Below are 11775 nucleotides of genomic sequence, written 5' to 3'. Positions count from 1 at the left end.
TAAAAAGGAGTTCTAATAAAAATCTTCTATTTAATTTTCTTCCATTCTTCTTCCTTTTCCACCAAACACAAACATCAAAAGTAAATAAGATGTGTGAACCCATTAACATTCCTTAAAATTTTATTTATTAAGAAATTAAAATCTGAAAATATTTATAAAATAAATCTTAAAAATGCTCCTACTACAACTTAAAACTAAAAATTCCTAGACAATTTATAACTATCTACAATTTCATACTTCTTTCATTTATAAGTATTTTTTATACAAAAACATCTAAATTCACATATACATCTAAAAAGGTGTATCTCTTAGGGTTATTTCAAAGCCCTAAGATAAAAAATATTTAAAATTCATTATTCCTCAACATCCACATTTTTAAATCCAGTAAAAATTGATATTTTGAGAACTTTTAAAGAGCCTGACCTGGTTGTGCACAGCTGAAATCCTTACTAAGTAGAGACTAAAGAACTGCAAATTTGAGGCCAACCTGGGCAAACTTAGAGAGCTTAACTAAAAAACAAAATAACATCCCAAAAGGGTTTGTGACATGGTTCTAGTGGTAGAATGCTTACCTACATGCAAAGGGCCCTTAAATACCCAGCACTGCAAAAATAAAATTAAATTAAAAAATGAAAAAGCCTTAAATAGACCTTTTCTATCACAAGTATAGCCAAAAATTACAAAAACAACAAAACAACAACAATAAAATCCCTAAAACACCAACTTCTCCCACTATTTCAACCACCCCACTAGTCAAGGATTTCTAACCATTTCATCCAATCCTAGCCATGGAACTCCTCCCCTCCATCTCCCAGATCATCTATAAACTCATGTCCAACTTATCAGCCTCAGTTTCATTACCCTTTTTAAATACAGCTATTCCATGCTGAAACATGTAAAGCTTCATAGCATCTAAAACCACCCAAAATATGTCCCCTAAAATTAACACATCTAAATAAAAAGCAATCCAATTACATGTTACTTCTGCTACAATAGATGAATCTCAGTATAAAGCCAGGCTCAAACAATACTCCAAAGACACTAAACAATTATAAGTAAATTCATAGCTGTTACTATTAAATTTAATCTAGTCTAGACAGATTACAAATTGCATTTTCTGTTGACTGCCATCCTAAAAGGCAAACACAAAATTTGGACAATGATTCAAGCATATGTTGGTGGTACTCAGGTCAAAGAGCCTAACAAACTAGTAAAAAGAGCTATGGGTCCCAAGGCTAACCCAAATTAAAATGATAAATTTAAAAGTACTAATTTCAACTTAAAAGTTACATAATCACCTGACTAATTAAAAACATGAAATAATCAATACATAAGACCATTAATTATAAACACATTTAAAAATTTGCACACTTGAAAAGTAAAAATCTTCTTCTGATCTTAGGTCAACTAGCAAAACCTTAAAAAAAATACTGTCATCAACCCTAACTCAACAGAAGAATAAATACCTATAAAAATATCGTTCATTATTCAATAGACACCAAATAATGATCACAAATTACATAGGGGCTGTTCCTTCCTATTGTTGCTTATACTCTCTCTTCAACAAAATTTTGAGATAAGGGCAAAATAGTTTCTGCCGGGTATTGAGGGGGTAGGGAGGAGAGGGAGGGGGCGGAGTAGGTGGAAATGACCCAAGCACTGTATGCACATATGAATAATAAAACAATAAAAAAACCCCAATGGTTATTTCAGTAAAAAAAAAATTACATATGGGGCAATGATACCTGATCCTCCAATTCAAAATTAGTAAATTGTCCTTTTGGGTTTTGAACAATCAAAATATAATTTTAAAAATGAGAAAAGGTTAAAAAAGAAAGATTACAACAAAATGAAGCCTCAGTATTAACAATTAAACAGTCCCAATTTTAAATATAGTTAAAAAAAAACCTTTCCCTCAAACTGATTATGTGTACATAGAAGAATAATACAAGTCCCATAACTTCTACCCTCTAGAAAAAGGAATTCAAAGTGGATCAAAGATCTTAATATATGTATGGAAGTTCTGAAAGGCTGGAACTAGTTCAGGAGCTTATTTTGTTTTTCCAGTAGTCTGAGTTGAACTCAGGTCCTCAGATTTGCTAGGAAGCCACTTTACACTTGAGCCACTCCACACACCCTGAAACTAAAATAGGGAAACAGACAAAATACTGATAGATGTAGATATAGGCCATTATTTTCTGAACAAGACTCCAATTGCCCAGGAAATGAGAACAAGAATTGACAAAGGGGTTTCATCAAATTAAAAAGCTTCTAAACATCAAATGAGATAATTACCAGAGTCAAGAGACAACCCACCAGAAGCTCAATGCAGTTATTGTGGCATGCTCCTGCCTATGACGCTGCTGCGGCAATGGGCCTTCCCTCTGGTCTCTAGTGGATCTGGATCCCCACTATTCCGATGTGCAGCTGGTCGGTGGCTGTCATGGACAGGGGGCTGAGGAGCTGAGGCAGTGGCAGCGCATCAACCCACACTGGATAATGAGAAGTCAATGTCCATCTTGGATACGTCTCTGACTTCTGGAAACAGTGGAGTGCACACTTAGAACCATGGTCCACCAGGCATTCAATGCTATCCTCAAAGCACAGAGATGTTGAGGACGGGTTTTGTCTCTGCTGAGGCATCCATGCAGAATGTGGATGAGGCAAGGTCACAGTTCAATATGTCACTACCTGAGCATGGTGTGCAGTACTGTCCCCACGCCACTCCAATTCCTTCCCAGATATATCAGCAGAGAGTATCTCCCTCCCAGCCTGGGTCCCAGGTGACGCCCATAGGAGAGGCTTGTATTCCAGGAGTAGCCATGACCTACAGTGAGAATCCAAGGATACCTCCCAGTGGGCCACCAGTCTCAGCTTCCAGTGGCCCTCCCCAGTGCCCTAGAAATGCCATATTCTGGTCCCCCAACCATGCCTTCCACCAGAGCTTCTTCAACATTTAAAACATTATTGGTGCCAACCATGCCTTCCAGTGAAGCCCAGGCTGTGCTCCCATCAGTGGCTCAGATGTTTCCCCTCAGTGATTCCTATGGCCTTGAGATGCCCTCAGCTGGGTCCCAATCATTGCTGAGTTTAGAAACTCAGAACTCTCTTGTGAATCAGTCAAACTCCCAGAAAGGCCCTTTTCTACCTGAGCAGCCTGTACCTGCTCCACGGAGAGCAGGGCCTGGGAAAGGCTACCCAGGAGACAATCCTCAGCGAAGAATGTGAAAGGGATCAGTAGGAGGTAGAGGGGGAAATGTGAGGATACTGGTGGGTGAAGAGCCTCAAGGTAATTTACACATACATATGAAATTAGCAAAATGAAAACTATAAAACAGCATTTGAACAATGGGGAGGGAGGAGAGAGGAAAATTTAAGGGTGTATAATAGAGTGAATTTGTCGAACTACACTATATGCAACTATGGAATTGTCTCAATGAAACCCACCTGTATTATTAATGTAGGCTAACAAAAATCCACAATTTGAACTCAATTGATTGTCAAAATAGAAATTTTAATAAAAATAACTCCACACAAAAACTAAGCTTCCTCCACCAAAGACCCAATAAACTACAAAAACTAAGTGACTGATAATTCCTCAAAATAATATAAAAGCATTGAGATACTGATAGTCTAATTGCATGAAAGAATCACATAAACTCAGGATATACTCCCTCTGCCATCAACAAAATACATGTCCTTCTCTATGGAAAGATGGTGGATCATCTTCCTCTGAGATGACAGATCTAAAGGGCTAAAGATACCCAAGCCTTCCCTCCATCTATCCCCAGTCTTCTTTCAATATCTAATTAAAATCTCAGGCATTTCTCAATGTAACAAAAATCATGATAAGCTTCATTTAAGTATTGGTGCTTAACATTCTACCTTAACTAAATTCCTAGACTCTTTTTGCAAATGCAGTGTATCAACAAAACCTCAAAGATCAAAAGATTCACTCCTAGCCTGGCACCAGTGGCTCATGTGTGTAATCCTAGCTACTCAGGAGGCAGAGATTAAGAGGATCGTGGTTTGAAGACAGCCTGGGCTAATATTTCGCAAGACTGTATCTTGAAAAACCTTCACAAAGGAGGACTGGTGGAGTGGCTCAAGGTGTAGGCCCTGAGTTCAAGCCCTAGTACCACAAAAAAAGATTCACTCCTTTCATAACATACAGGTGTAAAAATTCCTCTTTTAACAAAATGGTCAACTCCATTATTAGACACAAATATTTTGTGTACTTTTAGGACCACAGTTCATCTAAGTATAAACTATCCTATGTCATTCTTGAGAGCCTAATGAGTTCCCAACATAAAAAAAACTATCATAATGTTCCCAAAAAACCTTTTCAAAAAGTAATCATCACCTGTACCAGCATAAAATAAATGAATAAAAAAAATTCTCAGGTCTAAAACTCAAAAAACCCTATAGAACCATAACAACTCAGCATCTGTCATTCACTTATAAAGCTCCTCTCATTTCCCTCATGAAAACTAATACCATTTGAAGCCCAAATGTAAATCAGAACAACCTTCAATAGCTAAGTTTATGAAATTTAGATCATTGGTATCTTGCCAATCCCCTTGTAACTCATCAATTCTCCAAATAATAAATACAAAGCTTATACAAAACTTAAAGAATATGTAGTACGTATTTGCCCAATGTTCCCTAATCCTTTCATTATTTTGGCTCAAATACAGACAGTTCTTGGTCTAGTGTTCTTATTGTAAAAAATATATTATTCTGCATCCCTCTAGCTCCAATGTCTCAATTTTTGGTTATTTGAAATAAACATATTCAGACACTTTAAAAGCAATCCAGTATACTTAACTATTTTGCCTCAAATATAGTCCACATGTATTTAAATATACTATGGTAAAAAATACAAACCATAACCCTTAGCCAAAAGCCCAATAAAATATGTAAATAATTTACTAATGTATAGCCCTATAAACATTAAAATAATATCTGAACAGAGAAAACTAATCAAAATACAACTAATAAAACAGCCTATTACTAACACTACCAATATCCTAAACATAAAAACCATTCAGAATCACAACAACCATTAACTATGGTTCAAAATATATGCACTCTCAAGTAAAAAAGACCTTAAAAACCCCATAATCACCTAAGATACAAATTCACAACTATAAATACTTAAAAAATATTATCAAGAAGGCATTGGATGCATTGTTTTTAGCATATAAATCCCATTATGCTACTATGTATGCTAAACAACAACAAAAAATAATTCATGTAAAATTCTTCTCATCTTAGTCTGTTGAGTAACATTCCCCAAGAATGAAGAATGCCTGATGCAGCTACCCTTTGAAGCAAAAATATGTACATAAAAGATACACACACATATATATGTATACACACATATGGTCACACACATACACATACACACCAGCAGTCATGTCACAAGACCCTTTGATTTGTATCATCTTCCCAGACACAATGCCTTCATGTTTAAATAATAACATCAAAAAATCATAACAATGAAAGGATTAGAAGTTACCAGGGACCTAATACAAAAATATAATATCCCAATTGGTTTAAGCTAAACTCCTTAACCTATATTGCAGTATGTAAAGAACCTTTGCGCAAGAATTAATTCTTTTGTCTTAACATGCCAGATCCACTTCATTGGATGTGCATTTACCTGTTATCCCATGTCTCACTCATTTGGTTCCTTACCTAGTAGAATCCGTGCCATACTTTTACCTCATAAACACTCTTAAAATTCTTCTGTCCCACACATTCAAGAACAACAAAACCTGCAGGCAATACGTTAAGGTGTTGTCAACCATATTGAAAACCTTCTTAACCCACTCTGCTGACAATACTATAATGCAGCTTATCTGATGTTCAGTATCCAGGGAGCTGAGAATGGTGCCTAAACTGGTACTGCTAAGATTTCATGCAGCTGTCCTCTTACTGACTTGCCTAGTGCAGAGATATGACATTTAGTCATTAGAGATCATCATTATTTCAGAGATATGTAATAAAACAGTAGGAGGCTCTGCATGCATTCTTTTAAAAACATAGTGGTTCATTAATATTACTGAATGAGAACAAATTTTATTGTATGCTTACTGACAAACTATGTGACATTAAAGCTTGTAGTGGTAGTGGAAATGGAATTTTCAGATGCACATTTGATAAATGCTTTGTGTACGCTTATATATTTCATATATATGGTGAAAACATATATACCTCTTTCACATTTTTATCAAGAGTTTGATTTTTTTTGTGCCCTTGCAGACAAATAATGTGTATTTATTTATGTATCCCTCAGGGATAGACGGATAAGGAGACATGCAGATAATGTTCCTGTGTCCATCACTCTGACATTGAATGTGGAATTCTTATAGATATCCTTTCAAGATAGTAAGAGTTTCCTTCAAGGCTATGTACATGTACCTCTGCAAATGTCCAGGTAGTTTAGATGAATCCTGAAGTGATACAAACACTTCAGGAATTCTCATATGCACAGGTACTATGAGATAAGTAGCCAATGCGTTTTCTAGAATGTGTTTCTTTAAAACAGGTCAAGTCTCTGTGACTCACAGAAATTTTCAAGAGTAAAACTTCTCCGACATAAGTGCTCATGATCTGAAATCATGTATTAGGATCCCTCTTTTCAACATGTTGCAATTGCTGAATTAAGAAATCAAGAAATCATTAACAGTTCAAGTGAATATGTGTCTGTAGTTTTTCTATGGAAAGAAAATTGATGTTGAGCCTGTGACCACTGAGGGATTTATGGCATACTTGTTCACTTTCACTGTTGCTAACATACCAACACAGAAAAATTAAGAATTTTCTATGTTATCAGGCCAGGAAGGATGAGTGATCTGAAATTCTGTTAACTCTGAAGAAATTCATGAAACCAGTAAAAGTTGAAATGTGTCATAAAAATGAGCACAGGGAAGGGGAAGTGCTAGATTTCCTCATAGAGCAAGCTGAATCTGAAATGCATTTTTTATATTGTAAACCAAATAGGTCTAATGAACTCCATTTTGTAGCTAAACTTCATCCTTTGTAGGCTCCCACCTAACCTTGCTTATGTTTTTCAGATCAGATCCAGCTAGTAACTTCTGTCTTCAAGTCTGACCTGTCAAAAGACAAGTGTCTGGACCAGATGTGCTGATCCAATCAAGATACACAATCACCATCTCTCAAAAGAACCAAAGACTGCCCATTTCTCCACCCACATTCCTAAAACCCCATCACAAAAACTCCCTTAAAACCTACATTAATTCTCAAATAGAGCAGATGCTGTCTATGACATCTGGCTCTTTCCTTCTTTGAAAAGCAAATAAAATACTTCCCTGCTTTAACTCCTGCATTTGTGAAATCCTTCGCACTTGATGCACTGGCCACCATACTGGGACCTAACATGGTTTTTTTCTTCCTTCATGTTGCCTTCATGAGAGCCCAGTAACCCTTAAAGGAGTGACAGAGCCTTGCTACTTACTAGATAAGTGACAAACTGTACATATGACAGTGCAGACCATCTGAGGTTAAATACCCAGGTAGGTGAGTAGGTTTTGCCTCTCATGGTGTTGCCATGATTTTTGTGCATATTCTAGTAAAGACTTAGGGGGAGTTTACAAGTTTGTGAAGATGCCACATTCAATCATTCTAACAGGAAGAACTTCTGATTCTTAGATGAACATCTGAGGGATGCTTTGGGCACTATCACATTTTCCCCTCTTTTTCACATGATGTAGTGAAAAAATAAAAACACATTTGTCCCTAACATTACTACTAATCCTTATACTACGGTATAGTTGCTAAAAGGAAAAACAAATGGAGATACCTAATTTTAGAGGCATAAAGGGTGGTGTGGGCCTAAGTCACAGCATGGAACTTCTGTCAATAAAAACAGCTAAGTGACGATTGTTGCCCATATCCTTCCTATCAACATGTTTTGGTGTAGTGGTCTAGTCAAAACTGATAGGATGTTTAGAAATTGTAACAATCAAGGATTTAAATATTTTATGTGGTAGAAAATCTTCTGTCAATACCTCAAAGAAGAGTACCCCCCAAAGGCATCCTCTACCACAGGTCTCCCCTACAACTACAGAAACAAAACAAAAAAAATCTTTTGTATACCAAGTATGCTTTATATTCCAAGGTCTCCAAATACTGCATTCAGTCCTAGGACATATGACTTCTCCCCTCTTTCTTCCATCTAACCTCTGGCTTTTCAGGATAATTTCTTTACCCTTCCTTCACAAAGGTAAACCCTTCTAAAGCAACCCATACAAGCTTTCAAAACCCAAGTAGAATGTGTCCCCTAAGATATAACAAAATTAAAATATATGTTCCTTCTAAAACATTTATCTCAATATAAAGACAGGCCAAAATGGTTCTTCACAGAGGGTTCAGTAGGGTGGTACAATTTGATGTTAGCCCAGGAAAAAATCTAGGAGACATAATCTCAACAAACAAGCCAGGCATGGGGCGACACCAGTGTAAACGCAAGTATGTGGGAGATGTTGGTAGGGATATTTCAGAATCAGGCAGACTCAGGATAGAAGCAAGACCATATATGAAAAATAACCTATAAAATTAAAAAGGGCTGGAGGTGTAGCTCAAAGGATACAGTGCTTGCCTAGGGAGTGCCAGGCCCTGAGTACAAATCCCAGTTAACCCATCCAAAAATGATTCTCCAAGTACACCAAAAAATTCAAAATTAATCCAAAACACTATACGTACTACTTTTATCTAATGTAGATACACCTATGTGTCATATATTCAGTTGATATATTCCTGAAAACAAGCACAAAATTTGAATAATGACTCATGCCTACGCTAATGATGTTAGTGTCAAAAAGCCAAGCAACCAGCAAATATAAGTATAGACCCCAATTAAGCTTGTCAAATTAAAAGTACTAATTTAAACTTCCAAAGTTATATGATATATATGAAAATAGAATATTGAAACCCTTTAAAATTGTTTTAAATGGGAAAAGGGTCTTTAAGAAGGAGTAATAAAGGTTTTGACCAAAGTACATTATATGCTCACATGGGAATAATACAGTGAGACCACTTTGTGCAATTAATATATGCTCATAAAATGTGGTGAAAAGTGATATGATTGCATGAAACAATCAATGCCCAGGACTATTATTTTAAATTTTTTAAAAAAGTTGCACAGATGAAAAATAAAAATCCCTGTCTGTTCTTAGGCCAAGTGACAATGATCATAAAAAATATAAAAGCACTAACACTCATCTAAAAAAAAACCAATAAATACTTGTACAAATGTAATTTACTAGTCAGTCAACAATTATCAATCACAATGTATAAAAGAAGCCATGAAACCTCAAACTCCGCTTAAACCATTAATAATTGGGACTTTAATTTTTTGAACCAAAATATAAAAAAGAAATTATTTAAAAAGATAAATAGTAAGGCTTAAAAAATAAGCCTTACTATTTTTAAACAAGCTCAGGTTTTAAATATAGTGATAAAACATAGATTCCTACAAAGGGTAAGTCCCCTTTGAAAAAGACTCAAACTCTAAAAATATTTTAACTGAAACTCTCCAAAATTATATAAATATTTTAAAAGACAGTAAAAATATCACTGCAAGAGAGGAATCCCATAAACTGACTGATTATTCCCTCTGCTGTGAATAAAATACAATAACAAAAACCATTTTGCCTATAATAAGGTGAGATCTGCTTTTAACACAGCAGAACTCAAAGACTAAAGCCCAAGGCTTCCCTCCATTTGATCCCCAAAAGCCAACTTTCAGTATCTTTATTAAAAACCTCAGGTACTTCTCAATGTAACAAAAGTCATGATTTACTGTATTGAAATATTGGGGCTTACTACTCTGCCCAAACTGAATTCTTTAGACTTCTTTGGAAAAAGAGCTATGGCAAAAATTGTGCAACAGAAGCTCAAGCACTGAAGATTCGCACCTCTTCTAACCCACAGGTAAAAAAAAAATTAATTTCTCACAAAAATTATTTTAACCAAAATGGCTGATTACACTATTAAACAAAAATGTTTTGACTAGTTAAAGGAACACAGTATGTGTAAATATTGGCCATTCTGTCATTTACTAGACCCCCATTAAGATCCCAAACTAAGAAAACCTCATAATATTCTCAAAAGATCTTATCAACAGTAAATTCTCAAAAACACAAACACAAAGTAAAAGATCTTATTACAAGTAAATTCTCAAAAACACCTAACAGAACACTGACAACTCAGTCTATTGTCATTCTTTTAAAAAGCTCCTATGATTTCTTTCATAAAAATCATATAAGGCCAAAAGTAAATGGGAATTACAATTATAGTTACCAGTTTTGAAATTTATATTAATGATGCCACGTAAATCTCCTTATAACTGATCTAAACATAGTCTAAAATCACATGTATATACCTTTTTAGACATTTTACCCAGACCATAAAATAAAAAACTACAAAATTTATTATACTCCAACACATACATTTTGAAATCTAATAAAATATTTTGAGAGTACTTATAAAGCCTAGCCTGGTGGTGCACAGCTGTAATCACAGTTACTTAGGATTTGGAAGCAAGAGGATCAAGAAGTTGAGGTCAATCCAGATAAAGTTAGAGAGACCTTAACTCAAAAAGATAAAAAACAAAGATTTGGCACTATGGCTCAAGTGGTTGAATGTTTGCCTAGCATGTACAACACTCTGGGTTCAATCCCTGTTACCAACCCTCCCGCCCAAAAGAATACCCCCCAAAAACCTGAAAAGACCTCCTTTTCCAGCTGTAACACCTTCAACTGCAAAAACAAACAAAATACCTCCCTACACAAACTACTCCCACTATTTCAATCACTCCCACTACTCCAAGGTCTCTGACCCTTTCATCCAATCCTCCCTTCCATCTCCAATACCACCCCCCACCTCACTTTCATCTTATCAGCCTCAGTTCAGTTACCCTCCCTAAATAAAGTTACTCCCTATTAAAACAACTCATAGTAAAGCTTCATTCCACCCAAAACCAAATAAAATATATCCCCTGAAAAATAACACATAAATTAACACGTGTATCTCAATATAAAGCTGGGATAGAATGATTCCCCAAAGACACTAAAAGTTTTATAAATTCTAAGCTGTAAAAACTACTTTTAATCTAGCTAGAGAGATTACAAATCATTTTCAGTTGACTGTATTCCCAAAAAGAAACAAAAAATTTGGACAATGACTCAGGCGCATGTCAACAATATTTGGGTCAAAGAGCCAAACCAGTTGAAATAGTTCTGGATCTCAAGTCTGACTCAAATTAAAATTGTTACTTTAAATTACTAATCTAGACTTAAAAGATACATAATCACTAGTCCAATCAAAACATAAATAATAAATACATAAGACCATTAAGTATAAAAAATTTTAATTGTTGCATACTTAAAAATTAAAAATCTTATTCTGATCCTAAGCCAACTGACAAAGTCCTTAAAAAATATATGAACATCCACCCTAATTTAACAAAATAATGAACCCCTTTAAAGATGTCCATCTTTAGTTAGTCAACTCCAAATATGGATCACAAATTACAAGAACAGGCAATAATCAATAACTTGGCTTTTATGGATTATAAATATGAAATATAACTTTAAAAACCAAGAAAAAGTGAAAATAGGAAAATTACAATGAAAAAGAAATCCAAATATTTACCAATAAACAGTATCAAGTTTTAAATACAGTTATAAAAAATAACTTCCCACAGAACTGGTTATATACATATAGAAACAATTCCCTTACCTTTCA

The sequence above is a fragment of the Castor canadensis genome, chromosome X (assembly GCF_047511655.1).
Source record: "Castor canadensis chromosome X, mCasCan1.hap1v2, whole genome shotgun sequence".
Lineage (NCBI taxonomy): Eukaryota > Metazoa > Chordata > Mammalia > Rodentia > Castoridae > Castor > Castor canadensis.
Note: the sequence above shows the minus strand (reverse complement) of the source record.